This window comes from Nuphar pumila, chromosome 9 (assembly GCF_984573655.1).
Source record: "Nuphar pumila chromosome 9, dmNupPumi1.hap1.1, whole genome shotgun sequence".
NCBI lineage: Eukaryota > Viridiplantae > Streptophyta > Magnoliopsida > Nymphaeales > Nymphaeaceae > Nuphar > Nuphar pumila.
Genome location: NC_143257.1, coordinates 107,339,175 through 107,354,807, shown reverse-complemented (window position 1 = coordinate 107,354,807; position 15,633 = coordinate 107,339,175). Strand labels below are relative to the sequence as shown.

Below are 15,633 nucleotides of genomic sequence, written 5' to 3'. Positions count from 1 at the left end.
ATGGCAACATCCTAGAAGGATATGCACTCATGACTTTCGGCAAAAGGAATGTGATCCAATTTTTGCCAAAAACTGTTGGTGAATTACTAAAATGTTGTTGTTTTGTGCTTGGACCACTAAATTGGTTTAGCCATTTGGTGTGGATGATACTCCAGACTATATGAGTGGTTTGCAGAGATCTATGTTGGTGCTATCACTCCTTAAGCTCCTGAGGGAAGGCAGGCTACTCACAGCCATCAGGTACCGAGGGTGGCCTTCAACGATCATCCCACTCTCCTTCCCCTGAGTTTGCTCCGGCTGACATTCCACCCTGTGAGGGAGTGTGTGGCTTTATGGAGTCTACGAACATCGGGTTATCATTTCCTCTAAGCTCTGAATAGGTATATCCTCTGTGTATTCTTCCAAAGATTATCATTGTTCTCTCACCCTTTCTACTTTTAACAGACTGGGGAGATGGCCATGCTGCGAGCTCAACTGCCGAGTCTTTAGGAGAAGAACTCCTTTCTGGTAAATCTACACACCTTTTTTTTTGTCATTTTCTTTTCTCTGCTCACTAATCTGTTTAAGGACAAGTCTCTTTCAGGAATTACAAGTTACTCGCCAGGATAAGATAATGGTTGTTAAGAATGCTCAGATTGCTACTTTGATAAGGATTCCATCACCTCATTTCATATTTTTGACTGCTTTTGATTGTCTTTTAACTCAACCATTTTGATGTTTTTTTTGTAATGCTTTGTAAAAACTTATGCAGAGAGAATGTGTAGACAATTACAAGGCATACTACGTTGATTCTTGCAAAGATGTACGTCTGAGGCTACAAATGATAGCGTTGTTAACTGCTCAGTTGGCTCCCGATCAAGAGGAACCTGTCGATTCTTACCTCTCCACGATGATGCCACTCCATTATCCTACTACTAGGCAGTCAGAGGGAGGTAGTCACAATAGGGTAGCATAGCTCTTAGGCACTCCTATTCAGGCAGTTATGACAGATGTAAGTCATCTCGCTGTGGTAAGAGAAGCCAAAGGCAGCTGAGTCGGATGTCCCTAGATGTGAGTGGACAAGACGCGAGCGGATCAGATTCTCAATGCACTCTCCAATATTAAGATCCTATACCTTTATGTATGCCTAAGAGACATGATGTATGCTTTTCCTAATTTGGGTTTTCTAATGTGATTGGTGGATGATAGTAATGAATGTTTGATCTTTTATGATTTCTCATATCTTTTGACCATTCTTTTTAAAGTTTTTAGAATCCTTCCTGCAAAACTAATTCATGCATTCAAGGTTCTTGTACTTTGGGCCTTTCTCGTCTTAAGTTGGTATAAGACACTGACACTTGGCTTCATTGGGAATCTTCTCCTCTAATTCTGCCTAGGTTTCAAGTGACTAGTCATAGGGACACGAGAATAAGTCTCAAGCATTTTTACTAAGTCTAAAGGCTCTCACTAAGGCTTGAACCCTGAAAGACTAGAGTTTGGGTGAGAATACGCTCAAGTACATACTCTGCCCCTAGGTAAGTCCCTTTTAGCCTCGATTTTTATCCCGCAAGGGGTTTATTTCTTATTTTTTTCATTCCTTAAACTGAGACCCAATAATCATGGGCCGCATGACTACCCAATATAGGAGGGATGCCCTTATCTATCCAACCTTTGCCTCCAAGAACACCTGACCAAAGTTTGCCTCCTTGTCATAAGTTTAGGAGGTATGTATTGGCTTTCTCCTAACACACACTTTTGTGTGCAATCCCTGCTCCAAAGGCCATTTCATGACCGGAGCCTACCACCACACTATGATCCAAGGTGTAAGTATTAGCTTAAATGCACTGCTATTTTTTGTGAATAATTTTTCAATATTTTTTTATTAAAATAGAAGGAAATGCCTCTCTGAGGACCAACCTATGAGGTAGATCAACATCAAAGGGATTCACCACCCTACTCTTTTCCTAGAGAGTTGGTCACCTAAGTGAGCTTACAGAGGCTTTACATTTATGTATTGATGATAATCTCATACTCCTATAATTCATCCTTATAGATTTTTGGGTCTGAATTGTTGGATTAAAATACCTTGGTTTTACTAGGTCAATACCTTATATCTTCCATAAGAATTGAATATTCTATGTAATACCTTGGTTTAGAAGGAAGGGATGCCTCAAGGATAATACTTTTTTAGTTGATGAGTTAATCATGTCTGAGAGCTCGACTCCATCAACATTAAGGAGCCAATATGAATTCCCAGAGAGAACCTTCTTGATTACGTACGAACCTTCTCATTTTGGGTGCCATTTTTTTAAGGGGTGGCTACTAGTATGGTGGATCAGTTAGAGAACAAGTTCTCCAATCTTAAATGATCTCTCAATCACGTGCATTGCATGATGATGCTCTACCCTCCTCCTATAACAAAATGAATGCTTGGCTGTTAAAAGCCTTTTTTCATCTAATAGGTCTAGTTCTGCTAGACCAATCTCTTATTGGATTTCTAAAGGCATTTTTAGGGCAGCTGTGATTCTAAGATAGGGTAGCTATACTTGCAAGGGTAAGACGACATCTGTTTCGTACACCAACTCAAAAGGAGTGGCATTGGTAGGAGTCTAAATGGTTGTCTTATATGCTCATAATGTATCATGCAATTTGTCATGCCAATCCCGATCCCTAGTGATGGTTCTTTCTATGATCCTAATGATGGTCTTGTTGGTTGCCTTAGCTTGACATTACCTTGTGGGTAATAAGGGGTGAAGAAATGTTGGGTTATGCCTAACTTCTTGCACATTCTTTATATTTTTTAGTTTTTGAAATGGGTTTCATTGTCGCAGACAATGTCTTTGAGAATACCAAACCTATACACAATGCTTTTGCAGATAAATAAAGCTACATTCTAACCTTCAACATGAGCTAGGGAGATGGCTTCTACTCACTTGGTAAAGTATTCAGTGGATAACAAGATGTACCTATGACTATTGGATGCAGATGGGTGAATGAGTTCTATGACATCAAAGGCCCACATAGAGAATGGCCACAAAAAAACTATAGAATGCAATGCTAAGGATGGTGCATGAAGTACCCGTCCATGATGCTGACACACTTCACACCTTCTGACATGCATGTTATAATCTAGACCCATGGTTAACCAATAGTACCTGACTCACAAAATTTTCTTAGCCATCATTGAGCTCTAATGTGTCCTCCACACACGCCTTCATGACACTCACTAAGGATCTGCTGGATTTCCTCTTTGTCAACACATCTCAAGAGTTCTTGGGTAAAACCTCTTTTGTACAAAACTCCACCTAGGATTACAAATTGGGTCGCTAGGTTCCTAAGGGTTTTTCTATCGATGGGGGTTGCATTCTTAGGATACTCATTATTTTCTAGTAAGTTTTTGATATTATAATACTAGGGTTCTTCCTCCTCACGTTCTACTTGGTTGACATGTCCTATGGGGTTTGGCTCTTTTTCAAACGCAGGTCTCATAAGATTTCTTAGGGTAACGGTTCTTTCAGACAGGTCAGGGTTGATTGGGAGACTGGAAGCTAGACTAGCCAAGCTATCAACAAATTGGTTACCGTCCCTATCTGAATGGGAGAGAGTGCACCTATCAAAGTTTGTCAGGAGGTCCAACACTAGGTTGTTGTAGGGAATTAAGTTCTTCTGCTTGGTCTTCTACTCCTTATTGACTTGGTTGATGACTAATAGGGAATCTCCTATGATGTCTACTTCCTTGCCCCCTAGTTCTATCAACACCTTTATTCTTTGAACTAAAGCTTCATACTCAGCCAAGTTGTTGGTGCATGAGAATTCTAATTTCAAGTAGGAGATTTCAAGTTCCTTCGGGGTGGTAAGCATAAATCCAATTTCTGCTCCCCAGACATTCCTAGATCTGTCAAAGAACATCTTTCAAGACTGTGATTTTTCTTCTAGGGTAAGGATATTCTCATTTGGAAAATCATCTAGCACCCATATTTTTCCCTCTAAAGGTAGGCCAACTAAGTGGTTTGCTATTGCTTGCCCCTTTATGGATTTATGAGATATATGCTTTAAATCAAATTCCATCAAGAGGACTTGCCATCTAGCGATTTTATCATGAACATGGGTTTATCAAAGAGATATCTAATTGAATCAAGTCTAGAAATAACTTTCACCTCACATGCTAGCATGCAATGTCAAAGTTTTTGGATTGTACAAACCAATGGTAAGCATGTTTTCTCTCATCTCGTATATTTCTTCAAATAATCAAATAAAGACTTACTGAAATAATAGATGACATATTCAGTCTTTTTATCCTCCTCATATTAGGCCAACATACATCCAAAAGCGGCTTCTCCTATGGACATGTATAACAATAGGGGTTTTCCTATGATAGGAGGCCTAAAGACGGGAGGGATGAGAAGGTATTGTTTTAGGCAGTCAAAGGTTTCTCGACACTCTTGGTTCCACTCGAATTTAACACCTTTTCTAAGGAGCTTATTGAAGGGTTTACAATGGGTTGCTAGGTTCGAGATAAACCTTCTAATGGTCTAGATTTTACCTTGGAGACTTCTAAACTGTTTAACATTCTGAGGGAGAGGCATGTCAATGATGACTTTAACTTTAGTTGGGTCAATCTCTATACCTCTTTTGCTGACTATGAACCCTAAGAGTTTTTCTGGCTTGACTACAAAAACATACTTCTGAGAGTTTATCCTAAGCTTATATTTTTGATGACACTCAAAGATTCTTGCTAGTGACTCAAAATGACTCTTTCAGGTTTTGGATTTCACCAAAATATCATCAACATATACCTCCAAGCAGTCATGGATTTGGTCATAAAAAATGATGACCATGGCCCTTTGGTATGTTTCCTCTGCATTTTTCAATCCAAAACGCATGACTGTGTAACAAAAGATGCCCCATGGAGTGGTGAATAATGTCTTGGGTTAATGAACTGTAGCAAGTTTGATCTAGTTATATCCAGAATACCCATCCATGAAAGAGAACATTTCATAGCCCACCGTGCTATCGATTATGAGTTCAATGTTAGGCAGTGGGAAGTCATTCTTAGGTGTAGCTCTGTTCAAGTCCCAAAAGTCTATGCATACCCTAACCTTTCCATTGACTTTCATCACAACAACTACGTTTGCTAATCATTTTGGGTAGTCAATGGTTCAGATAAAACCTACTTCAAGCATGTCCTCTAGGTTCTACTTGACTTGCAATTCCATCCTTTCATTAAATTTTCTCAATTTTTGCTTGAGAGGCCTTGCATCTTGGTTTAGTATGAGATGATATTCTACCATATTAGAATCTAGTCCAGGCATATCCTCAAAGGTCCATGCAAATACATTAGTATGTTGCTTTAAGAACTCTATCATCTCTCTCCTTTCATCGTTTGTCAAACAATTCCCTATCTTGATCATCTTAGATTTCTAAGGAGTTCTTAGGCTTACCTTAATGTTACTAGTTTCAACCAACGGGGAAGGGTTTTTCTGCCTCTCAAAAAGGGATTTAAACTCGGATAATTCAGTGGTCCACTTCCTCGGTTTCTACCCTAGCCTCAGGTTCCTTGGATTTGTCTCCATGTAATTTTGACGAAAAGGCATCATTAGGTTGGCTAGAGAAAACAAAGATAGGGGGTTTGACAAAGGCCTCATGAGTCTTGTCAATAGGAATGGCAGGCGCCTGCAACGAAAATAATGGCTTGGACCCCAGGAAAGTAAAATCTTTTGGATTTTTTTGATCATTTTTTTTGTATTTTTATGATATTTCGATTTTTTTGGATTTCAAAAACTTTTCATGTTTTTATTTTTTTTTATTTTTTTGATTTTTGATTTTTGATTTTTGATTTTTTAAGAAGCTATTTACAGAGTCCAAGATTCAAGGGCTTACCTAGGGCCTTGGGATGATGATCCAAGTAGGATGTCCTTCTCCCTTTATATTGCTGCGGTTTAAATATATCTAGTTGGAGTCTTGCCTTGAACCCATTGATTCTCTACAGAATGAGACATAATAAAACTCATATTTATGCTCAAATCCTGTGGCACACGACTAAGTTCATTCAAAGGAAGAGCTAATCCTGTATTATCTAATGTAATGGGACCCCCCACTGAGCTGATGATAGTGGCTGCCTTCCTAAAATGTTCTTTCAGGGTTCAGATGAGCTATTTATGATCCTTCTTCGCCCTGAGGTTCTTGAAGCTGAGCCCCTAAGTTTCGACCTTTGGTATTGCTGCGAGAGGTTCTGTGATACCTTGATGACACTTTTTTAGTCCCTTAAAAGGCTCATACCCCATGTGCAAGGCCATTCTCTACCCATTAATGTACTTTAAAACTTGCTGGTATTGGGGGTGACCTTTAAGATTCGAATCATCTATCCTACCAATAAGCTTAAAGATTTAGGTCTTTTAGAAGGGTCTCACACTAACACCTGGCTTGAGCTGGATGATGCCACATTTATGATTGCACTAGATGATGATGCCGCTTCTTCCTTTGGCCATACAATTGGCTTATTGGTTTGTCCTTCGAGTCTGGACAATATAGACTGTATTGTCCAAATGGTAGGGTCATCAGCATACACTACCATGATCTGATCCTGCCACAATATCTTCACACACTGATGGAATATGGAAGGGACGACCTTCAAATCATGAATCCAGGGTCTACCCAACAATAGGTTATAGGAAGGTGGTATATTTACCACATGGAAGAGAGTATCTTGGACAATAGAGCCAATTTCCATATCCAGTATCACAATCCGCATTATAGTTATGGCATTACTGTCATATTCGCTCATCTATATCACATGTTTCCCTAATTCTTATTTTGATATGTCTAGTCTCTTAGTGGTAATTACTAGAAAAATATTTATTTCGCCCCCACCATCCACCAAACAGTTTGTAACTGACATCCCATTGGTTTTTACAGTAATGTACAATGCCTTAGTGTGGGAAGTCATAAGTTTTGGCATATCGTTCTCAAAAAATGAGACTGACATTTGAGTCATGACTTGCGAAATTAGAGCTGCCAATCCTTCTAGCTAAGTATTGGGAGGAACCTTGACCTTCTTCAGAATCCCCTCTACTACTTCTCTGTGCTCAATAAAAACCTTGATAAACTCCAATAATAAGATGTTGATAGGTGTTGTTTCCAATTGGGTCTCAATGTTGTATTTTCATTTTTCTTGCTCCTTGGACATCTCAGGGGTTTCCTTACTGGTCTTGGGTTGAGAGGCAATCTGGTGCACCATCAAGGGAGCTGGTCTTCTTAAGGCTGCTGGCTGACTGGCCTTTTCTGAATGCATAACCTGGCTCACCCCGTTCCATGGGCCCTTTTTATTTCGAGAGATCATGGGGAGACACTCCCACAAAACTGTGTCCCTGCTATAGGATGCTGGGGGAGGAACCTTAGTGTAATTGTTGTTTGGTGGATCTAGACGAATCACACTTATCTGAAGAACTTTCAAGGGAAGTTCTTGGTTCTTTCAGAGAATTTGTCTCTTGTGTACCCTCCTTCCTTCTTGGTAGCACATCTGTGGGAGCACGTGCAATTGTTGAGGACTAAGGTCGCATGGGACTACTCAAGGAATGCAGATCACCGAGCTTACAGGTGGTCCCTGTTCAATGGGGCTTACTGGAAGCCAGTTCTCCCATGATTCATAGGCTTGAACCTCTTCTTCATTAGTGTGGTCAGGGAATGACTCTATGAAGATGCCCTGGTCATTGTTGTTTTGATTTTGTTGTTCTTTAACAACTAATAATTCTTCACTCTCAATATTGTCCTGAATGATGTACTTGAGGACATAATACTCTTTAGTGTCATGGCCCTCTACCTTATAAAACTGACAACACTTGGACATGTCCTTACCCTTCATATGTGGGGGGTCTGATATCTCAAACAATTTAATCAGTCAGTCCTGCAGCAGAAGATCCAAAACCTGTGATCGGGCTAGTTTGAACCTTCACTACAGGAAACCTGTGGACTAACGATGACCTAAATTTGTCGCTAATCCAACGCTAATCCGTCGCTAAACAGTTTAGCGCTGGATTAGCGTCAGATTAGCGATGGATAACTTTCATCACGATTTTTTCGCCGCTAAGTAGTGCCAGAACTTATCCGCCGCTAATTCCGTCGCTAATTTGCGATGGATTAGCGACGGATATTATCCATCGTGAGTCCTTCGCTATTTTAAATTAGCGATGGATAATATCCGTCGCTAATCCGTCGTTAAATTTAAAAAAAAAAATAAAAAAAAATTTGCTTGCTGTCGGCGCGTTCTCCGGCAAGGAGCAATTTTTTTTGCATAGAACCAGCGCGTTTCGGCGTCGGGATGCTCTTCCGCAGTGAGCCAGTCACGGCGGGAGAAGGGGTCGTAGTGGAGACGGGATCCGGCGAGGGAGAGGCGGGACAAGCGATGGAGACCGGCGAGGGGCACTGCCGGGAGGAGCGGTCAAGACAGGCGGCGTAGCCAGGGTTGACAGGGGGAGCTCCTCTTCAAGTTCCAGATCTGCCACGAGAACCAGCCGAAGAGCTTCACGGCGGGGGCGCTCAGCTTTAGCTGCGACTCCACGCGGATCTTCGCGAGCTGTAGGGGGAGGAGCAACGAGTACGACATAGGGGTGTGGGACGGCCACACCGGGAAGCAATCAGATTTCTACTACGAGACCCTCGGCTGGTCCGTCGGCGACTCCGGCAGGCTCTAGTGGCTCCCCAATAGCAGCCTCCTCTTCGTTGCCACTCTCTATCTGAGGACGGAGAATTGCTACATCACCATGCTGGATTTCAGGGAGAATAGGGCTGTCTGGTCCTGGTCGGACGTCGGGGCATCGATGACGGTCGACGAGAAGTCCATGCTTGACGCCATCGTCATGGAGGACGACAATTTAGTCTGCATCGTGAACCAGTACGACAATCTGGGGTTCATGAATCTGAGGAGAAATCTCGGTAGCGTGAGGTGGAGCACAAGGAGCAGGCTGCTCAAGGTGGGCAACGCCGACGAGAGGTGCTACCCCAAGCTGGTCGACCACGGAGGCCAGCTCTTCTCCTCCACCAACGACAGCATCTCTGTGTTTTGTGGGTCGGATTGGGTCTTGACGTCTCGGCTCCGGCGAAGCCACGACGGCTCCATCTGCGACTTCTCCATAGGTGGGGATCGACTCTTTGTGCGCATCATCAGAGGAAGGGCGGGGCTTCTGGCGTCCTAAGAAGCGCCTTAAGTGGGGATGGTTTAAATCGAACGGGGGGAGGGAAAAACAAAGGGAGGACAAATTTTGAATAGGGAGAGGGAAAATTTCGTGCCTCAGGTGGGACAAAAATTAGCAACGGAATTAGCGAGAGAATTTTTCCATCCCTAATCCGTCGCTAATTAGCGACGGAAAAATTCCCACGCTAATTAGCATTTTTTGTAGTATTTTGTCGATGAAAAAATGTTGTCGCTAATCCCTCGCTAATTAGCGACGGCTTTAGCGACGGAGATATTTCCGTCGCTATTTTTGCAAATATTTCAAACGTTAGCGACAAATAGTTTTCGCTCGCTAATCCGTCGCAAATTGGCGACGGAAAAAATCCATCGCTAAGTAGCATTTTTCTTGTAGTGCTTGTGAACCTCCTATCCCGGGTCCACTTTGGATTTCCATCGTTTCCACCTTCCTTTCACTTTTGTTTATTGAGGGCACTTCTCTGGTTACTTCCCCTCTAGCCCTGGTGGCCCTGCGTCTGGTCTTGGTGACCTTGCTTTTGGCCCTAATGGCCCATGTTTCTGACCTTGTCCAGAGGTTCGAACGACATTCACTTGGGATTTGGATGATTTTGACCTTTTTCTAGCTATGTTGTCCTTATCATTTTTTAGAAATCTTTCATATACCCCTCTCTTAATGCCTACTTTGAAGGCGGTAGCCTTTTTAATGAGCTCAACATACATTTCTGCTTGAGCCATGTTGATCAGGCTCCTCAGGGGTTGAGAGAAGTTGTCCATTATGATGACTAAGGCATGAGAGTCCGAGATCGAGTCATTCATCCTATTGGACATGGATCTTCATCTGTTAATAAACTCATGGGTGCCTTTGTCTTTCTTCTGCTTTAGTTCATACAATTGACTAATGGTGGGCAGAGCTTCAACATTGAACATGAACCTTTCCATCAACAGGTTGATAACCTGTTTGAATTCTCTGATGCCCTGTAGGTTGAGAGTAGTGAATGAGTCTAATGCCTCCCCTTTTAGGCTCCTGATGAACTAGTTGATTAATCTTTTATCGTTGTTCTGATATTTGACTATGGTCTCCATAAATAATGATAGGTGGGTTCTCGGACTACCTTTTCCACTAAACCTAAGAAATTTAAGAGAAGTATCATTGTTTTTGGTCCCATCCTTGGGTAAGAAGTCCTCCATAGAATATTCCCTTCGGTTCATATCCATGTATCTCATTCTGGTGTTGAGATTCTGGACCATGTCCTTAAGAGACTTGATCTTCCTGTTCGACTCAGAGGATCTTGTTTGTCCCAGATGAGTCATTCGGTATCTGTGAGTTCTTCTCTCCTGATTAGACACCAGGGATTCACCTTAAAACTCTTATTTCTGAGAGTGTGTATCCCTTATCTCTTCAAAATCCTCTTGGGTCTATTGATACTCTTCTCTTTCTTGCAATTTTCTTAATCTTTTCTCCATTTTTCTCATGTGTTGCATCATCGTTGTCAACTCATTGCTCTACTTGGTTAGGGGTCTAACATGAGAAGTTCTATGGACTTATCTCCTGATTGACTCATTTATGCTAGAGTCGCCCATCTCGTAATCCATTAGAAGAATGTTACGAGGAACTCATGAGTATTGACAAGAGCTAGACTCCGCCTGTATTGGACCCTTTATTTTTCTCTAAGCATATTCGAGCTCTCTAGGGACATCAATGTGAGTCTCTTCACATGAATCCACATCATTGGTGGCATTTTGCAACATCTGATATAACATCCCGTGCATGGGTCTAAATACATGAGATGTCATCCCATAAGTGGGATTTTTCTAAGGTGGTTCCTCCAGAATAGATAAGGGATTGGTCTTCTTGGTCCAAGATCGGGTATTCAGAGATTTTAGCAACCAGATGGGTATCCTAAGTCTCCTCGAAAAGCATTCTATGGATCTGCGAGGTTTCTTTAGGTTCTAGGATAGGGGTTTCTTTTTTAATCCAATACTTGATGTACTCAAGCTAACTTAAGAGCACTGGTATGGATGTTTTAGCTTTGAATGATACCGTCACCAATATACCCAAGCTAACAACTTAAAGGTATAGGTGGAGGGATTTGAAGATCCAAATTGTAGGATAGGGGAGAGTTGAAAATTTAAAACAAAAAGAAAGGCTTTAATCCTGAAAGAGAAATAATAGGAAAAAACAGAAAGCACACAATTGAAAAAATAAGGTTTTCACACAATATCTTAAAATTGATAGAGGTTAAGTTTTTCTCATTTCTAAATGTCATGCAGTTTCTCCAGCAATGGTTTCTAAAAATATGATAAAAACCTAAGCCTAATATTTATGTATGATCCTAATGCAAAAATAGCTATATTCAGAATAAAAAAACTAAATAAAATAAAGGCTTGGGATAATGGATCCCGGATGACCAAACGTAGCTAGACGACCAAACTAGGTCAGACAACTAAATAAAATCAGACGACCAAATTGGGCTGGACGACTAAAACAAAAAAAGGCTCTGGATGACCAAAGAGCGAAGGGCTTCAGGGCCTAGATGCCTAACTCTGCTGTAAACTTGTATGACCTAAATGACCAAGTCTGCAATGAGGTCACAGGGCCAAGACGTCCAAGTCTACGAAAAGGATTTATAGGACATGGATGACCAATCTGCAGAGATAGGAAAATGGGATAAAGGCAAATTTTGACTAAACGATCAAATTTGTCAGAGACAAAGTCTGGCTGGATGACCAAACCCGTCAGGAACAAAGTCTGGCTGGATGGCCAAACCTGTTAGTAACAAAGTCTGGATGGATGGCCAAACCTGTCAGAGACAACCGAGTAGACGTCGAGCAGACAATACACATACAGAGCCTCAGATGACCAAGTATGCAAAAAGAGCAGGATGGACGGGTATACCTAATTTAGTCATCCAAACAACACAACAATATTATAAAAAGCAAGAATATAGACAGAAGCTCAGACTGCCAAGTTTGCAAAAAGAACATGTTAGACCACTAAACCTGGTTTAGTCATCCAATAGAGTAGAAAAAAATAGAGACCAAAATACAGGTCTGGCTACAAAATTTTAAAGGAAAACGGGGTCCTATCGTGATCACCAAAAACTGTTGATAAATAAATTTGGAAGCTTACCTTTTAAATAAAAAAAAATTCCTTTTTAAAATGATTTGAAAACATCGTTAGAACTTCAACCATTTTTTGCCAAAAGGAAGGTAAAGCCGAAGCACGCCTTTTGATTTCGTAGTGCAACTCACACAATGGATAACATAAATGAACAAAAGAAACATGTAAGAATTGCTCTAAACTAATAGAATTAACTAAATGAATACAATAAACAAATAAAAGAAAGGACATGGAAAATAGATAAACAAACACACCTTTTTTGGACCCAGAGTCAGTTTTAGGCTTTAGAGTTGTTTTTATCCTTTTCGTCTGTTCAACAACACTTATTCAAAACAATGAGTTTTTTTTTGCAATTGTTTTGACAAAACCTCCACACAAGTGAGGAAGATTGAAGAGATGAGTTTCGATGGTCTTGCATTCGTTCTTCTCAGTGCCAGCACTCAGACGTCTTCCTTCCTCTCCTGATCATAGAGACAAGCCTCTATTTATAGGCATTTAGAACATATTCAGATCATGAGACTTTTCGGGTTTGGATCTGGTCCAAATGGATATGCACTCATCTCGGATAAGAAATGAGGTTAATTGGGAGGAGACCTCTCCGAAAGAAATTTTATCCGGAAGATAATATTCCCTTAAAAACGTGCAAAAAGTGGTTGAAGATAAGGCAAATGTGCCTTATTTTCTCAAACTAATTGGATGATTAAATTAGTTTGTCTGTCCCTATATGGACAGCTAAACAAGTTTGTCTATTCTCTAAAGATAGGATAAACCAAATATCGAATAGACTGGACAACTGAACCGAGATAGCCGCCCAGGGACAGACAACTGAACTAAGATAGCCATTCGAAAAGGACAAAGCAAATATTGGATCAGTTGGACTGCTGAATTGAGATAGCCATCCATGCGATGGACGACTGAACTGCTTTAGCCGTCCAACAATTTTTTTAGGTTTTCTAGTGTTGTCCTCTTTGTGATCTCCAACCTGCAACTTGATTTTTTCAAAGACGTTATTTGTTTGGGCATCTTAAAAAAATTGGGTGTCTGCAACATGCTATTACTGAAAATTAACATTTAGATAAGTGGTTGTCTTAGAAAATAATTTTTTCAAAAACTGCAAACTTATTATGATTTATTGATCTGATTTTGTGTAGAATTTGAAAACTGAAGCTTTGTATCTCTTGGTGTTCTTTTATCAACTAATATTAAAAGTTATTCCAAGTTTTTCTTTTCTAGAATTCCATTCATACCACCATTTATTGATTTTGGTAAGTTTCTATTAATGTATTTGAAATCCATGCACTCTTACACTTGTTTTAACGTGGTTTTCCTTGTTATTGTTGCTGCTAATATATTTTTTCTCCTTCCTCTTTGTCTTCTTATTGTCCTTTGTCTTATCGTTTGACACCTTGATGTCAACTCATCACAACACCAAGATACTATAAACTCATCAACTGCGAATGGTTCCTTGAGTTGTGTCTGGCAACCCTATCAAGAAAAAGAATCATGAGCTTTACCTAAGATTAGAGGATTTGCCTTTAATGTTAGTGAGGTATTGATGAAGATCCTGTTCTGGTTTCAACTAGTTGAATCTTTCTTTATGAGTTGCATAGTTTCATCCCCAATTACCCATTTTAGAGTTAAGAGGCGACTCTGAGGAACTATGTTACATTTGCTGGCACACTTTTAGTGCCAGTAAAAATCACATTTACTGGCGCATCGAGTCTGCACCAGTAAAAGCTTCACTAACGAACTTTTTACTAGTGCACTTTCTACGCCAATAGAAACTTTTCGTATGCCAATAAGGATTTTTACTGGTTGAAAGAATTTTTTTTACTGTTGCTAAATTAGCCCTAGTAAAAAGTTTTTACTGGAGTTAAAAAGTGACAATAAAAACTTTTTATTGGCTGCAAATTAGCATCAACAATATTTTTAATATTTATTACATTTAGTAATATATTTTTTTCCTGTATAAGCATATAGTCATCTTTCTATAAGCATACATTCATATACTTATATTTTTCTGTATAAACATACATTCATCTTTGTATAAGTATACATTCATATACTTATAATTTCTCTCTATAATCATATATTCATCCTTGTATAAGCATACATTCATATACTTATATATTTTTTATATAAGCATATATTTATCCTTATATAAGCATACATTCATATATTTATATTTTTTCTTCTGTACAAGCATACATTCATCCCTGTATAAACATACATTTATATACATTATTCAACCTTGCATAAGCATAACATGTGCTTATATATGCATAACATTCACATACATTCACATATATTAATTGTTGCATACATTCAATGATGCATAAACACAACATTTATATACATACAATCTTCCATAACTCCAACATTCACATATTCAACCTTGTATAAGCATAACATTCACATATTCAACCATATATATATATATATATATATATATATATATATATATATATATATGTACAACATTCACATATATTCATATACATTCAATGTTGCATACATCCAACATTGCATAAGTACAACATTCACATACATTCAACCATCCACAACTCCAATATTCACGTATTCAACCCTCCATAACTCCATCATGCACATATTCAATCATGCAAAAAATATGATGTTTACACATAGATACATACATTTATCTTCCTTTAACCCTCCATAACTCCAACATTTATATATTCAACCACGTATTTATATACATTCAACCTTGAATAGGCACAAAATTCAAATACAATCACATAACTCTGCATAAGCACAAAACTTAAAAGCTTATAAGATTAAGAAAAATTCATTCATATAAATAATATCAGCTTTGTTTCAATTATATACCAACCATTTTATAGTTCATAAATTATGGCAATGATGACATCTCAGAACCAGAGGTACACCATGCTTGTATACGAGGCTTACAAATAAAATAGATTAAAGAATATATATATATATATATATATATATATATATATATATATATATATATATATATATATATATATATATATATATATATAGCATGTATTCACTCAATAAATTTGCAATAATAGCAATTAAAATGCAAAACTCTAAAGATCTTCTCTAACAAAAAAAAAACAAATTTAGTAGGCATTAATTCATTAAATTATAAAAATAGTGATTAAAATATAAAATGCTAAAATCTAGAGCATACATGCAACAAAAATTAGATTTAACATGCATTCACTAAATAAATTACAAAAATAAGGATTAAAATGCAAAACCCATAAAATCTAAAGCGTACATGATAAGAAAAATTGAATTTAGCATGCATTCATTCATTAAATTGCAAAAATAATAATTAAAATACAAAACCCTA

The 15,633-nt window shown here is 38.9% G+C and overlaps 1 long non-coding RNA gene and 1 pseudogene across 1 annotated transcript; both read left to right on the top strand.

Annotated features, from left to right (window-relative positions):
- Positions 1-243: 243 nt before the first annotated feature.
- LOC149828814 (uncharacterized) lies at positions 244-1,128 on the top strand. The gene is made up of 3 exons (XR_016434079.1): positions 244-380; positions 445-507; positions 584-1,128. It is a non-coding gene; the product is annotated as an uncharacterized LOC149828814 (long non-coding RNA).
- Positions 1,129-5,641: 4,513 nt separating this feature from the next.
- Positions 5,642-9,170, top strand: LOC149828813 (BTB/POZ domain-containing protein At2g24240-like; annotated as a pseudogene).
- Positions 9,171-15,633: the final 6,463 nt, after the last annotated feature.